The 16845-nt window shown below is 40.1% G+C and overlaps 1 long non-coding RNA gene across 1 annotated transcript; it reads right to left on the bottom strand.

The window, feature by feature from the left end:
• Nucleotides 1-2197: 2197 nt before the first annotated feature.
• Nucleotides 2198-8201, bottom strand: LOC134298985 (uncharacterized). The gene is made up of 2 exons (XR_010006139.1): nt 2662-8201; nt 2198-2486 (listed from the first exon to the last, which is right to left on the bottom strand). It is a non-coding gene; the product is annotated as an uncharacterized LOC134298985 (long non-coding RNA).
• Nucleotides 8202-16845: the final 8644 nt, after the last annotated feature.

The raw sequence follows: 16845 nt of genomic DNA, 5'->3' as shown, positions 1-16845 counted from the left end.
TGCTAAGTCTATGAGACACAAAACATTAAGAGTCCCTCCAGGCACTATTTCAAGCAGATATTGACAGGTTTGTAGCGGGGAGAGGTGTGTGCTAGGGGTTCAACCCCACCTGAAATTTTCAAAACCCCTCCCGAAATTTTTTTCTGGCTATGGCCCTGCTGGGGGGTGTCCTCTATTGACAAGGGTTTGGTTGGCAAATTTAAAATTTTGGCTTAGGGTTAATATTTTTAAATTGGGTTAACTTCTTTATTTCAGGATGAATACATAAATTGGTCAAAGCTTGTTGCCCCAAAAGATGCTTCAATTGGTCTATCATCTTTTTACATCTAGGCAAATCAGTCAAAGATTTTTGTAATATTGCTCTCGGTGACCTTCAGGCTTGTTCCTACACATCCTGTTCACTAACCCCTGAGTACAGAATATGTTGGTCCTTTTCATTGAGCCAGGTACTTAAAGAAGTTGAATGTCATAAATTATCATAAATGTTCCAGACTTTGAAATGCTTGGAGATAGATTTGCTGATGTCCTTTAGAGCACAAGGTTATGCTCCTGCGGTAATTAGAAAGCAGAATCTATGAAGCATGTTATTTTGTCTTCTGAGTTCAACATGCAGACTCAATAACATGTGATTAATCGATTAATGCTGCATCTACAGGAAAATCAGTCCAATTTTATGTTGAATTATTTTTAGAAAATAGAAACCTTAGTATATCTTGATTGTTCCCATGTTTCTGTCTGAGACAGTCAGGATTAGAGAACAGATCACTTTTGTGTTCGGGCAAAAAGTTTGAAATAAGCTCTGCCTATTTTTGACTAATTGTTCCTCGTGTTCTTAATTTATCCTATAAATTGTGAATTGGAACTCTGGACTGTAATAAACAATTTAAATTCTTTGTCCTGAAGAGGAATGTTCTGGATACCAATCTAGCCCATTTGATGTGTTCCCTCAGCTTCCTTAGCTGGATAAAACAATGTGAGAAATGCCTGATCTAAATCCTTAGGTGTTTTCTGGAGCTGAGGAGATGCAATTGCATCATAGATCTTTTGGCTGAAGAATAGATTTTGTGCTATGTTCTGAGTGAAAGATGGAAGCATGTGAATATACTGAATAGCTGTCAAGTCCATTCTTACTTATATAGTTTGATGGTGGTGCTCTGACAAGGAATCTGTTATGTGGGCCCTAGGTTCAGGAAGAGGGAAGTATAGAAGTTACTGAACTCCCAGTAGTTCTCTGTCTGTTCCTTTTTCCATAATAAAGATGTTATCAATGAATCTCAGATAAATAAAGTAATTTTGAAGACAGGAACTGAAGAAGCATTGATCCACGTTCACATGAAGATGCCAGCATATTGTGTGGCCAAATGTGTACCCTTAGCAGTATCACTGATCTGGAAAGTTGGGTTCACATCAAAGCTGTAGCTAATAGTTGAGTATAAAGTGACAGCATTTGGTGACTACTTGTGCTCCAGCACAAGTCCCGGTTTATAGGAGATATTCCCACACTTCACTAGGTGTGTAAATCTTTACCAACTCAATCTTTACTCCATGAATCTAAGGAAGTGGTCTGGAGGTCACAAAACATTTTGCCAAACAGAACTTGCTGTTCTTTCAAGTATCATAAACGAAAGGAAAAGAATAATTAATTACATCCCCTTCCATCTCCTGTAACAAGGACAAACACTGAGTGTCAATTAAGAGGAGACCATTCAAGGAGAAATAAATAGGCTATTCATTGGTAATCTTCCAGTTCAACTAGAAGCAATAAATTGGGATTAACCTGCAACTAGAAAAGCTTTTAAGCAACATTGAAAGGAACTTGGCTGAATGGATTTGACTCTTGAGCAAACTTTATGGAAGGATTGTGAACATGACAAAGGTTGTTATATGGGACCTCCATTTTTAACTTCACTTCCAACTCATTCTGAAAAAGCAATGGCTCAGTAGCATCCAGTTTAAACCATGTAAATTACTCATGTTTTCAGATTAGCAAGCAACATTGAGACAGAATGGAAGACAAATTATTTATATGCAACATATATTTGCATTACGGTGCTGCATTATCTCTGTAGCGTATCATATACCATCTTTTCAGTAACATCTAGCAATCATTGTGTTGTGTGGTTTCAGCTCCACTAAAATCGCAGGTTCGGGATAGGACTGCCAAGCTTCCAAAAGTCCAAATAAGACACAGACGGACTGAAGGCAAAATCAAAGACTTTATTTTCAGTGTCCAGAGAGCATGTCAAGAGAAACACCACTGTAAAGAACTAACATACCACAATTGTGAATACAGTGTTCCATCACTTATCACGGAGGTTATGTTCCAGAACCACCCACGAAAAGTGAAAATCAGCGAAGTAGGGATGCTATATTTGTGTTGTTTACAATCTCACTGTCTGCCGCTGCCTTGTGAGGCGAAAACAAAGCTGCTTCAGCCTCCTTTTCTCTCCCTTCGGCTTCTCCTTCCTTCCTTCCTTAGGCTTCTCCTTAGGAAAGAAGTAGAAAGAGGGATTTATAATATTATTTTATGACTTATACTATTATTTTAGTGTTTATTAAAAAAACGTGAAACAGTGAGTCCGCGAAAAGCGAACCATGAAGTAGCAAGGGAACACTGTACATAGCATATTTTTTTGTATTTTGACAGCTATTCAAGAATACCATGTGTGCTCCTGATTGGTTCAGAAAATGTTCAGCTAGGATCCATTCTCTGAGTGCGGATGAGCTCCCTCTATCAGCTCCAGCTCCATGCGGGGACATGAGAGAAGCCTCCCACAAGGATGGTAAAAACATCAAAACATCCAGGCGTCCCCTGGGCAATGTCCTTGCAGACGGCCAATTCTCTCACTCCAGAAGCGACTCAGGTTGCTCCTGACACGAAGGAAAAAAAATTCTCTGATTAGTCCTGGGCTCAGTTCTACATAATCACTGGATGGTTTCATAAAACGTTATTGCAGGACAAAATGTAAAAGGTAATTTGGGCGTGCTGTATGTCCCAATGGAGCCATCTTTCATAATTTTAGGGTCTAATTTTCAACAACAATTACCTTGAATTTGGTAAAACATGAGGAGTGTATTATCCAACCAGAAATCCAGAAGTTTTAAGTTTTTTATTCCCCCGAGTCAAAAGTAAAACACTAAACATGTACCTAAGTCTCCTGCTGAAGTAACCTCCATGTGTTTAACTTGGTCATGTATGTGCCCATCACCAACACCAAATAAACAGCACAGTTTGCGATTCTTCTTCAGGATGAGTTATGCGGTATTTTACCTTTGAAGCAGCTGTCAAAATGGCAATGATATTTCATAGCACACTTCAAACACAGAAAAAGTGCTTTGAAGCTAATCAGAAGTAAACCCAGAGAGGAAAGAGCTGCTGCTGCGTAGTACTTCAGTATATATCTTGTCATTTTGAGTGCATTCACCATCACATCCTTCAGAGCTTTGCATAAAGGTGTGTGAAATGAAATGATCAGTAACAAGATATGAAGGCTCTCTCTTTGAATTATGAGAAAGAAGGTAGGCTCTAGGAAGATGTTCTTCTGGACAATCGCTGCGGAAGTGAGTTACAGCCTCTTCACGTGGCCCTTTTCATTGTGTGATGGTGTACAGCAGGCCCTGTCCTTGCTGTGAATAAAAGCAGCAAAATGGCGCAAAAATGCCCTGAGTGAAGTGGTCCTGATAGTGCTAACAGAGTACGATAGTCATTTTTTTGGCGTTTTATAGTATAGTTGTTATTATAAGACTACTAAACAGAAGGAACCTTGAAACATAATATTACTGAGTAGAATGCATCTGTTCAGGGTTCTAGTCACTTGATTCTGTTTGCTTTGTTTTCCACCCTTACAATGTTCAGCACAATGAGAATAACCTCACTGGATTCTTTTGGGAGTTGGGTGGACATACTGGTGATATGTGGCAACTACTAATGACTACATTAAAATCTTAGACTTTCCCATTTGTTTTATAGATAACTTTCACTTCTGCTCTTGGAAATACTGAAGTAATAAGGGTAGAGAAGACATCCCCAATCCCCCAAATGAGGCTGCTCTCTCTATTTTTAATCTATTTTGGGGGCAGATTTTGGCACTGTGGCCACTCCACTCTTCCATAGAATTCCATGGCCATAGAGCCATGCTCAGTTCCCATTGGGTTGTTTCTTTGGGTTTGTCTCACTTTTATGTTTTCCTTGCTTTTTGTGCAGATAACACAGCCCCAATACTGCCTTAGACACAACAACTGAGACAGAGCCAAGGCCACAGGTGTCTAGAGCTCCTACTTGTCACAACTATGTGAACCCTTTAAACCTTCAAGGATGATGACAAACTACTTAGAGTTGTGAAAACAGACCACAACATGCAATTGAGAGCATGAGCCATTCCTGGTAGGCTGGAGTAGTGCTAACATTTCCTTTCATTTTAACTAATTATTAAATCTACTAAAATAATGTAGAAATAAAATAGGTCTACTTGTAGCTGAAAGAAAAATCTACAAAGAAAAAAGTGAGGAAGAAAAAATCAAGACCAGTGATTGCCAGCGCAACGGCACAGCCTAAATAGGATGAAGGGGAACCATTAGTGTGCACCCTTTGGATTCAATCACTTAACCAATTACAAATTATTATTTAGCGCACATTTTACAAATTTGTTTGCAAGATCAGTTTGGAACTGGTATTGAAGAAAGTGGTTTTTACTGTGCAGATGATAAGATTGCAAACCCTGGAACCAGTCTGGATAGTGATTACACGTACGCATAGGCTGGCCTCGAAATGGTTCCAGGATCCACAGCTTATTAGTTTAGGAGAATATGGGACTTTTTTCCAACTCCCCCCTCCAGAATGCACATGTGTACATCTGTGGAATATTTTGGGTGTCTGCATAGCTATTTGTATTCTGTGAGGCCGATTTTGTGGTGAAATGTAGTATAAATGTAGAAATGTATCAATACTACAGGACGCTGATATGTATAGAGCATCATTTTTTAGTTTCCCCGACTTTGTTTTGTGTCAGATTACTGGATTTAAAGCACTATGAAGTGCACTTTCATGGCATGCCTAGTCTAGTCATCACATTTTGAAGATTGTATGAAGCTTCATTAAATGGTCAGTGTAGATGGGGCCCAAGGCATAGATCAACGGTAATCATGCTTTATTGCCTAGGAATAAACTACATGGCCCCGTGCTCCTTGCTTATCCCTCTTCTGGAGCCCTCGGTGGCGCAGTGGGTTAAAGCCTTGTGACTTGAAGGTTGGGTTGCTGACCTGAAGGCTGCCAGGCTCAAATCCAACCCGGGAAGAGCGCAGTGAGCTCCCTCTTTCAGCTCCAGCTCCATGTGGGAACATGAGAGAAGCCTCCCACAAGGATGGTAAAAACATCAAAACATCCGGGCGTCCCCTGGGCAACGTCCTTGCAGACAGCCAATTCTCTCACACCAGAAAGCAACTTGCAGTTTCTCAAGTCGCTCCTGACATGAAAAAAAAAATCCCTCTTCTTCCCATGTGCACTGTTTCAGCACATTGTGTTGGTTCAGATCAGGCATGGGCAAATTTCAACCCTCCAGGTGTTTTGGACTCAACTCCCAGAATTCCTAACCGCCAGTTCAGATCCTGGTTTTACATCCCAGCTTAATCATAACTTGAAACTGAATTTATAATTCATTCCTCTTGCTTTTTATAGTGTTTGAAAAGTCATCTGTTGTCACGGTTGCACTATTTACAAAGCAACATAGTGGGATTGCTTGTCATTTTTTTGTTTTTTGGCAGGGAGGAGATGACACTTGCAAAACTCCTGTCAAAATGGCTCTAAGACTTCACAGATGAAAATAAGGACACATAAGGCTGAGCAACATCAGTATGGCAAAATTGGCAATGATTAATGCAAAATAAAAGACAAGCTAGGAGAGGCTGCAGCTGCTTGGCTTTGTGTGAAACGATTGAAAATGCAAGATTTGCTCCTCTCCTCTTCTTTCTTAGTTACGTTAGTGCTAAACACTCTTGCAGTTTCAACTCAGTTTGCAGCTATTGAAGTGAGCTGAGGACAAAGGGAGAAAGTGAAAGAACTGGGATATTTTAAAAGCTATTGAAAGTGGGATGAATAAAGATTATTCAAGAGTGTCTCTCCCAGATCAGGCCAGTTGGAGAGTATGAAAATACAGTGTCTTGGTTCAGATATAATAACAAATGTACTAAAGTTTGTTGTTTCAGAGATAAAAAATAAATGATTGTAAGCAATGCATCAAAAATAACAACTGAAACGGAATGTGTGAGGCAAGGGGGATTCTGTGCTTGCTGTAAAAAGGATTAATCTTTGGTTTGAAATCCTTGTTCACATGCCATGCCTGTGTGATAATTATTATTTATCACATAATAACTGGAAATGTCAACATGTTTAAACTCAGAACAATTTAAAATTCATGTTATTTTTATTGTGTTATTGTTATGTCTGTCAGGTTTTTTATATTGTTGTTAAGTATTATGTTTATATTTGCTTTTTTGTGTTTTGGTTTATTTTTTAGGCTTTTGATATTATTATGTATCATGTTGAAACTTTGTAAATTGTATTTTGCACTGTGTTTTTTACCACTTGTAAGCCGCCCCAGGTCCTGTTTGGAGAGGGGGCAGGATATAAATAAAGTTTATTTATTTTATTTATTATTGAATGTCTAATCAAGCTGATCACTATCTGTGCCATGCACTCACCTTCCATTTCTTTCTCATAACTCAAAACACAACAGAAAATGGCACTGGGTCTTTCTATTAGTCCATATGGTAAACCAATTGACTACTTTCTTTTTTATTTGTGTACAAATGTATAGCCCTATCTGTCCTGTAAGACCTAAAGTGTGTGATAGATGTAACAAAACAATATAGTCAGCCTTTAACATTTGCTGGAATTAAGGGCACAGTGCCCCATAAAAGTGAAAAACTGCAAATAAATAAGTTTAGCTTTTACCTGAGGAAACACCTCCCAAGAATTTCTAGCTCTTCCAGCATGGCTCTGTTGTTGACTTATGCTGGAAGCATACCACAAAATTGTATGGGAATCCAAGGGATTCCTGGAGGTGTTCTCTTTAGAAATCTCAACACAATTTTCAATTTTCACTGCCATGGCTCCATTCCCTGGAATCCTGGGATTGTCATTTGAGGGACTTGCATTTAAGATTCTCTTCCAGAGAGCTCTAGCACCTCACCAAACTGCAAATCCCCAAATCTCATAGGGATGCAGCCACGGCTATTAAAATATAATCATAGTATTATAACTGTAGTATGGCACTCTTAAATGGGATGTTAAATCCTACTTAGGCTTGGCAGAACTCATGATTTTATTAGTGTAGTATTAAATGGAGACTGCATAATGTGTTGCACTGCTGGATGGCAAACAAGAAAATCACCAATTCAGATATTGCATCTGCTACAAATTAACTAGATGGCCTTGTTAAAGGCAAAACAGTATCACTGTCTTGGCCCCGTATGGAGATAAGAATACTAATCTAGCTTTCAAGGTTACTGGTAAGAAGAAATTAAAATGTGTGTAAGTACTTCAAACTCTCCATCTGCATGTACAACAGGTTAAAAGTTTGAATTTATCATTGTTATTAACTGCTTTGTACTGTTTTATGTTTTATTTACCATCCATGACAAAAAAGAGGGAAGATATAGTAAATCAAATCAGTGATATCTTTCAAGACAATGATATTGGACCTCAAGGTATAGTTGCCATGATAGCGAAAATATTCATTAGAATATGAAATTGTTGCCAAAAGTGTTTGTTTAGGTTGGTTTTACACCCGGAAATATCTGCAGATGTGAACTGCCCTATGTTTTTAAAGATAAATGCCACAGAATGATTGTGACAAAAGCTGAAAATACTCATTTTATTTTTGTTACAATATAGGTTTCTTAATAGCCTGTTGATCTATACGATCTGGAGGCTCTGCCTACAGTATGCTCCTACTTAATAATACTTATGTGGACTGCTTGGCCCCAGGAGAATTGTATGATAAAACTAAAGGTTCCCAGGAATTACTCTGGTGATGTTCCTTAGCTCAACTATAAAACAAGAAAATCAGGTTGAGAACAACTAATTATCTACAATGTGAATGTATGACTGTTTTTGTGTTTTTGTAAATTGTGCTAGTCGGGCCTTGCCCCATGTGAGCCGCCCTGAGTCCCCGTGGGGAGATGGTGGCGGGGTATAAATAAAGTTGTTGTTGTTGTTGTTGTTGTTGTTGTTGTTGTTGTTATTATTATTATTATTATTATTATTATGACTGTTCTTGCTTAAAGCTGGCATTATCTGGGTATTTAGTATTCCAGAAAACAGCCTAACAGCTATTTATTAAAACCTTCTGAAACACAGCAAAGTATGATCTAAAAGAAACTTAGTGGGGGACAAAATCTTAACTAAACTAGCCCAGGGTCATCCTGGCCTCTGGGGGAGATGAGAGAGGAGAAACAAGAGAGTGGTTCCTTCTCTCTCTCTCTCTCTCTCTCTCTCTCCCCCCCCCCCCCCCAAATCTTCTGGTGCTGCATCAGTAGATGCGATGAGTAAAAACCACTAGCAGTTATGCCTGGTAGTTGCCATTAAGTCATGGACAGGAGAGGGACAGTAAAGTGGTGGTCTGGTGGTGCCAAACTGGTTCATTTCCACTGGGCTGTGCAGACTCCACTCAGCAACTAGGTTGGCTTGGTCCAGACCAGATCAGTTCTGAGGTATGTGGCCCGTTTAGATAGCTTTGAGAAATCCATGCAATCAGGCTTGAACCACCTCTTCTCTAACCAAAAGTATCCCCTTCCCACAATGCCTGCTAACAGCAAAGCTATTTAGGCTTGTCTCTTAAAAGGGATGGTATACAAAAGGCCCCATTCTGACACACAGAGCAGAAGCATGTTTCCCTTGTTGACATTACACATTACTTACTATATGTGTGTGTGGATGCTAGAATAAAGAGCAGGCAAACAGGTGAGAGACTGGAGATGAAGGGGAACCTATGGGACTTGGCTTTTCATATAATTCCATTACACACAGGCATGCAATAACAGAATTGAGTGTGAGCCTATGCCCATGCTTGCTGAGGTATTCCGGGAACTGTAGTCTCAAAAAAGAATATTAGCAAGCTGTGAAACTGCACCATTGTAAATACTGCATGCACTACTAATTGTATGAATGTGCTCTCACGCAAAAAAAAATAAATCTGTAAAATAAAAACAGTTCACCTGAAAGCCAGGGAAGTTGTTTTTTTTTTTCCTTTACATTGCTGCTAACTGGGGTTGCATAACTGCAAAGTCCAAAGACTGTGGACCACTCCCTGCCTTCCAAGGAAAAGATAATCACAAAGGTAAGACTAGCCAGGTCCAAAACATCACCGTATAATTCTCCCTGTCTAAGAAAGAGCATAGAAAAGGAGCTGTGGGAACGATGTACCCCACAATTACCTTGCCATTATGACAAAATGCAATTCTACATAGTAGATTTGTAGTTCAAAAATATAATTGTTCTACACCATGATCAAGCATTATTTGTGACCAATTGTTTTCAAAATATTTACCATAATCAAAAGACAGCAGGCACCCATAATCTGCAACTGGTAGCCTGAAATCCAATCCAGCTGAATAATCTCATGAGTGTTTAAGGACCTCTTCACACAGGGCATTTTTGCCCCATTTTGCCACTTTTGTTCGTGGCAAGGATGACACACACAACGCACAGCAGGCCCTGCCCACATTCCTCCCAAAGTGGAAAAATGTCAAAATGCGCTTTCTCCTCCACTATGGGGAGGAAAATGTAGTTTGGGTAGCTACCAGCACTTTCCTTCCCTTTTTGCTGTGTGATGGCAGAAAGGGTAGTGGGGCAATCCATGTTGCTGTGCATTGCTGCCCCTTTCTGCCATCTAATGGGGAGAGGAAATGTGCCAAAGCACTCTCTCCCACTCCCTTTGTGTAATGAGGGGAGGAGTGAGGGCGCACACAGTGTCATGAGCCGGCCCACACATCTTCCCTTCTACCAGCGTTGCCAGCACAACAGCACAGCTCTAAAGCGCTGTGTGAAGAGGTCCTAAGAAACAAACAAACAAAAAAGCATGATAGTTTCTCTGCCCCAGCCTCACCATATTTTTACTTGGAACAGTTAAGGAGTTCAACATGGCCTTCTTCCAAGTACAATACGGCCCCTGTTTCACAGGAGATACATTCTTCAACTTACTATGGAAACCTCATTGAAATGAATGATTTCTGCCAGAAGTTACTATAGAGAACATATCATACCATAGAATCGCCTGATTTTGTTGGTGAAACCTTGGGTATGAGGTCATACTGTAAGTTTGCTTTATTGGATGATTGAAACTGAATGTTCCTTTTGAAAATATTATGGTGAAAATCATTTACAATTATGAGGGAGAAACTGTAAGAGACCATGGCAAAAATGTGCCTTCGATTGCCGTTTTTCATTATGCTTCTTTTTCTAAGAAAGTGGCAGCTTTAGATGGTATTATGAGCTTGAGTTTAATTTCAATCATGCGTATCTTACATGTCGTCAAAATTTTGTCGAGCCATGGCACCCCCTCTACAAAAGATTGTGATAAGACTTCAAGCAAGAAATACGATCTTTTCTTATTTTTTAAACATCTTCCTATTTTTCAACATTTTACTATATCAAGGCCTCTGGACTCTGGAAGCTCCAGAAGCACCCAGCAGCAACTGTACCTCAAACTCTATCAAAGCTAAACCCTTTCATAAATGTATAAAATGATATTTCTTGTGTAACTTGTATTGCTTGTATGCTGTACCAATTTCTAAATGTATAAACTTGTATCAAATATATCCTGAAGATGGCTGTTCTCCCAATGCCCCATTTACATAACCTCCTGGGAATGGAGATCACTGTACAATTAATAAAATGTCCCTCCAGTGATCTCACAAGCCAGTTAATAGCAGATCCTTTTGTGTACATGTGTGAGACAGATTATCCTTTTGTCACAAAAATAAACTTGGGATGTCTAACTGTTTGACTAAGGCTGGAGGCTTGCCATTGTCATGGAAGAGAAGGCTAAATAAATAAGTAACCAAGCCTCTGGTTATTTGGGATTGTCACCTTTTGTGTCTTGAGTCTTGCACCTTTATCTACGGAACTGGACATTTAAGTCAATCAAGGAATCATCTGAATACCCATGTCATATTTTCCCCCAGTTTTGCACCTTCCCAGGAGCATCTCTACAATGGACTGGATCTTACACTGACCAATGATCAGTTGTTCTTCTTCCTGTCATGGGGATCTCCTCTTGTCAGTGACATCAGGGAAATCTCCAGCCAATCCCTCTATTGACCATAGCTGGCTAGATTTCTCAGGGCCCTTCCATACAGCCATATAACCCAGAGTACCAAGGCAGAATAACCCAAAATATCTGCTTTGAACTGGAATATCTGAGTCCACACTGCCATATATCCCAGTTCAGATCATGTGGGATCTTATACAGCTGTGTGGAAAGGGCCTCAGTCAATCAGGGGAAGGTGCAAAAAGTCTGAATAGTTGTCAGAACTGCATAAAATATCTTGTATTCTTGTATGGAGTTACACTCATATATTTTCAGCGTTGGCTGGTACTTGCATCCCTTGTGAGCAACTGTAATAAACCTATGTAGTTTGTCTTCAACCTGGAGTACTTGTTCTCTATACTGGCTGATTTTATTTAGTGGAAGCTCACTGGGCATGGACATGAAATCTTATCAAAAACAAGCAGCTAGTTTGCACACTTTCCATATACTTTTCAATTACGTTTCACTTTCAGAAAGCAAGAAGGATGTCAGAAGGACCAGGGGAATAAGCCTATATAATACTTAGTAATATTATTAGGTAGTAAGGACAAGAGGCGACTGTTAGGAAAAAGAAAAATTAAATTATTCCCAATTGGCAAGACTGCATTTTATCATCCCATCAGTTTAACTTGTATGCTGAATGTACCATATATGAAGCGGGATTAGACTTTGAGGAAGGAGATGTCAAAATTGTGAAGGAGGGAATATTAAGAATTAAATTGTTCTGATGACATCATGCTACTAGCAGAAAATAGCAAAGATTTGGAAAAAATATTGAAGAAAGCAAAGGAAGAAAGTGCAAAGATAATTTTTACAGTTGAAAATTAAGAGAGGAATAAATGTCCACAGATTACTTACATAACTTGATAGTAGATGATGAAAACCTACCGTGGCTCAATTATTAATTAGAATACAGGCTGCAGTCAAGAGATCAGAAAACGAGTAGGATTTGGAAGGGCAGCTATGAAGGAATGAAATAACAAACAATAAGATTAATGTTACTTGTACGTAATAACTCTATCATTACAATTGACCAATATATATGGAGCCCCCAGATGGCGTAGTGGACTAAGTTACTTGAAGGTTGGGTTGCTGACCTGAAAGCTGCCAGGTTCGAATCCCACTCAGGGAGAGTGCGGATGAGCTCCCTCTATCAGCTCCAGCTCCATGCGGGGACATGAGAGAAGCCTCCCACAAGGATGGTAAAAACATCAAAAACATCCGGGCGTCCCCTGGGCAACGTCCTTGCAGACGGCCAATTCTCTCACTCCAGAAGCTACTCAAGTTGCTCCTGACAAAAAAAAAAACCACACACACACAATATATGGCAATACATTTTTCTCCTCATTAAGGCTTCCAGAGATTCCAAAAGAAATCTAGAATGTGCTACAAAAAACAACTATCACAAAAACCAAGTAACCCTTGCAATTTTTCATTAATATATTAAAGATGTAACATATCAGTATTGTGACCTAATGCCATATATGATCAGAGTTGCAAGAATCAGGTATGCTACTGGAAGGTAATTACGGTTTTATTTATTTCGTGTCAAAAGCATTGTACAACAAATACATTTCAAAATGATGGGGGGGGGGGGAAAGAAATCACAAGCAACTAAATAGTTTTGGACCAAAAGCGGGCAACAGCAACCGCATTGTCTGTAGCTTTAAACAACTCCTCCTCCATACATGAGGCAGGGCATTGTGGGCAAGCATACATATGCTGAGTTGTTTGTTCAGCTCCACAGTCACACAAGGTGGAGGATTCCTCCAAGTAGTGCCACCTTGGCAAGTTGTCTTTTGATCTGCCCACTCCACTTCTGAGTCTGTTCAGGGACTTCCAAGTTGCCCATTCTTGGTTTGCCCCTGGAGGAAGACCCTCATGGGGGGCCATCCAGTTAGAATTGCCAGGTTTAGCTGCCCAGAGAGACACCCTTGCTGCTGCTGGAGGAACATCAAGAGGAGTGTTGGTTCTCATGAAGCCCTTCCTTGATTTGAGTCTGGTGGGAGGAGGCTGATAGCCATGCAGTGGGTGGCTTTCACAATGTTCGACCTTTTTTCTCTCGCAGTTAGCAGCAACTTCCCGTCGCACGTCAGGAGGGGCAATGCCAGCTAACTTGTAGAGTTTATCAACAGGTGTAGGTTTAAGGCATCCCGTGATGATTCTGCATGTTTCATTCAGTGCTATGTCCACCTGCTTTGCATGGGCAGACTTTTGCCAGACAGGACAGGCATACTCTGCAGTTGAGAAAGACAAGGCCAGGGCTGATGTTCTTACTACTTGTGGGTCTGCACCCCATGCGCTGCCAGTCAGTTTCCGCAGGATATTATTGCGTGCAGCTACTTTGTGCTTGGTGTTCATGCAGTGTTTCCTATATGTTAGTGTTTGGTCTAAGGTGACACCAAGGTATTTAGGATGGAAACAGTGTTCGAGCTCTTGGCCTTCCCAAGTAACTTTCAGTTTCCTGTTGGCTTCGCGGTTACGTAGGTGGAAAGCACACACTTGTGTCTTGGCAGGGTTAGGCTTCAGGTGGTTCTCTTTGTAGTAGCTGGAGAGATCTTTCAAGGCATTGGTGAGTTGCTTTTCAACTGTTTCAAAATCTTTCGCTTGTGTTGTAAGGCCAAGGTCATCAGCATATTATTCCATTTTTGCTATATTATATGTTTTTGACATTTTGGATTCTGTGCTTTGGAACGGCTGCCTTTTTGGCGGTTTCTTTTTATAGAGTACCATCACATCAATGGGACTATATAAATGAATAAATAATTCCCCATTGAACAATATGGCAATAAGCAGGCATGTTGACAGTTTTTGTTGGCACTATTTCTTTATTTATTTATATCCCAACTTTCTCCCAATATGGGATGCAAAGTAGTGACAACAAATACAGGGCCCATTCCATCCATGGATTTTGGTGTATCCTCAGCAGATCTTGGAATCAAACCCCATCAGATATTGAATGTCCACTGCATTCACATGCACACGTACACACGAGTACATGCATGTAGGCATGCACATACACAGAGAAAAAGCTTTCATTTTGTAAAATTTAGACAGATATCTTAGCTAAAAAGGCTGTTCCCAAGTCAAGGTGAAGTGAAGGAACTTGCTTCTAGCCAGCAGGTGAATGTCGAGCAGAGAAGAGGGGTGAGCTCCAGGGCCACTATAACTGGGAAGGATTGAGAAAGCTAACTAAGCAAATTCATAAACCCTCTGGAGAATCTTTCAAAGTTGCTGCAAGACAGCAACTTTGCAACCTTGCAAATTGTAGGAAGCTTCTGTCTACTAGCTATGTCGGAGATTTCCACAAATCCTTTCCTCTTGTCTGGAGCTGAACCTACAAAACATTGAGAATTTATGTACACTTAGAGATACCTGCTTCAAAACTGGAAACTCAGAGCCAAGGCCTGAGATCTGACACCCCTAATCTCTCAGGTGATATGTGAACAAACAGCTAGAATGATGTATACAGTGTGGCCTGGGGCACAAAGTCATTGCAAAAGCATGATTCTGTTGTCAACTTCTGCCTGAGGACCTAAAAAGGCCTTAGAGAACATATTTTTAGTTGCATATAGAGAAGCAACCAAGGTGGTAGAAAATACAGTAATCCAAAAACAATGCTTAACCCACAAATGTGGAGTTATGACTATACTTGCAAAAGCTAAGCAGATTCTAGGAGCGTAGTATCAAGTCCTGGTTATGCTGTGATGGGCTAGATTGGGGTTTCAGAAGATACCAGATTTCAATTTAAGAAAATTGGGTGTTGTGGAATGTAGAATTGTGGATTGAGAAGGGATGAAGAAAGAAATGTGTAGGAGGGATTCAAATATCAAAAGGGTTTACAACAGTTTCTTTCAAGGCAAACTATTCCTGGGTAATGGTGTGCAACAGGCAGCCTGCACCAGATCCACATCCGTGGCATAGCCTCTGTTGTTGTTTATTCATTCAGTTGCTTCCAACTCTTTGGGACCTCATAGACCAGCCCACACCAGAGCTCCCTGTCGGTTGTTGCCACCCCCAACTCCTTCAAGATCAAGCCAGTCTAGACCCTCCTAAACCAGACAAAAATGCATAATAAGGGCAGTCACCTGTCATCCCAAAGCCTTTATATAAAGATAGCGAGTGTGCATCCCACCAGATTTAGCTGGGTTGCAGTTTCCATTATTTCTCACCTTTTGAGAAAGTGCCTGGGGCACTTTCTTTCATCAACCAGTTTGGCCACTGCCAGCAAGATGGACCCTGTATATTCTTCCCTTTTCCATTATGTTTTTCTTGGGTGGCAGTGAGCCACCCTTCATTCTCTCGCCTTGTGGCATGGTAGCTTCAGTGAGCAACATCAATGGGAGTTGGGACTATACACCTCTCTCCTTTCTGTGAAATATATCCACTTTAATATATCCTTTCTGTGGGCCCATTTACATGCACCTTCCAACAATGCTGATGTTACCTCTAATGAGATAATTGCATATTAGGACTACAGCTCCCAGAATCGTCATCATGACCACAGGCTAGGAGAGTCTGGGTGTTGCCCAAAAAACAGCCTTTCCAAACCCTTATCCAAATCTGATAACTACTGATGAATGAAATGTTTTGCATCATATGGGAAACTGGCAGGTTAATTGTAGCTGGGTATTAGCAAGCCACAAAAGAGACTGGCGGCAATTCCAGGTCTACTTTTTCCAATGGGACATAAAAATCAAGAGACCACACAGCATTTTTTAAAGTGTCCAAGGCTTGGAGTACCTTATAAGTTTTTGTACTTGGTGCTTTAGCAATTTGCACACAACAAACCAGCAGAATGCAAAACAGCTTGTGACACAACTGTGGAAGTACAAGGAGACCCAAAAGTGGGATAGTATTTTATAGTGTCATCACTTTTGATTGATCTTTGCCCCACAGTATTCTTATTTAGGCTGTTAGTGAAGAAAGTGTGTGTACGAGAAAGAATAGATGTGTAGAGGAGGATACCTATGTTTTTTCTTTTCTTGTCATCTGGGCAAAAATAGAATTTTAAACCTTTTTTTCTGACTACCACCACTAGCACATTGAGTTATTATGACTAAATGCTTGACTATCATACTGAGGATTCTGAGACTTGTAATCCAAAATGTAACTTCCAAGTTTATGGGAAATTTCCAGACCAGTATTTCTTGTCCTGTCACACAGATTTAGTGCCAATAAAACAATACCTAATATCTTTTAGCTACAGAAATGCAATCTATCTCATGCACTTTCTGCCAGTGATGCTGTCATATAAGAGTTTTCCATTGAGGCAGTAGTGGTTTGTCATGATGTAGACACTTTATATTCGATAACAACTAAAAGAAAACCACAATGACCTCCTAGTATTAAAAAGCCTGGTTAATGGGCAGTATTCTCCCACTGACAAACCAAATGCTTAAAACTACAAATCCTTCATCAAACAAGACTTTAAGCCCATGTGGTTTCAGCTTCTGAATAGGACAACTCAGCATAACTGCTAACATTAAGCAAACAATTTTACATAGATCTTTGAAAGCCCCAAACTGGTACATTAAAA

This window comes from Anolis carolinensis, chromosome 4, assembly GCF_035594765.1.
Source record: "Anolis carolinensis isolate JA03-04 chromosome 4, rAnoCar3.1.pri, whole genome shotgun sequence".
NCBI lineage: Eukaryota > Metazoa > Chordata > Lepidosauria > Squamata > Dactyloidae > Anolis > Anolis carolinensis.
This window is presented reverse-complemented; position numbering and strand designations above follow the sequence as displayed.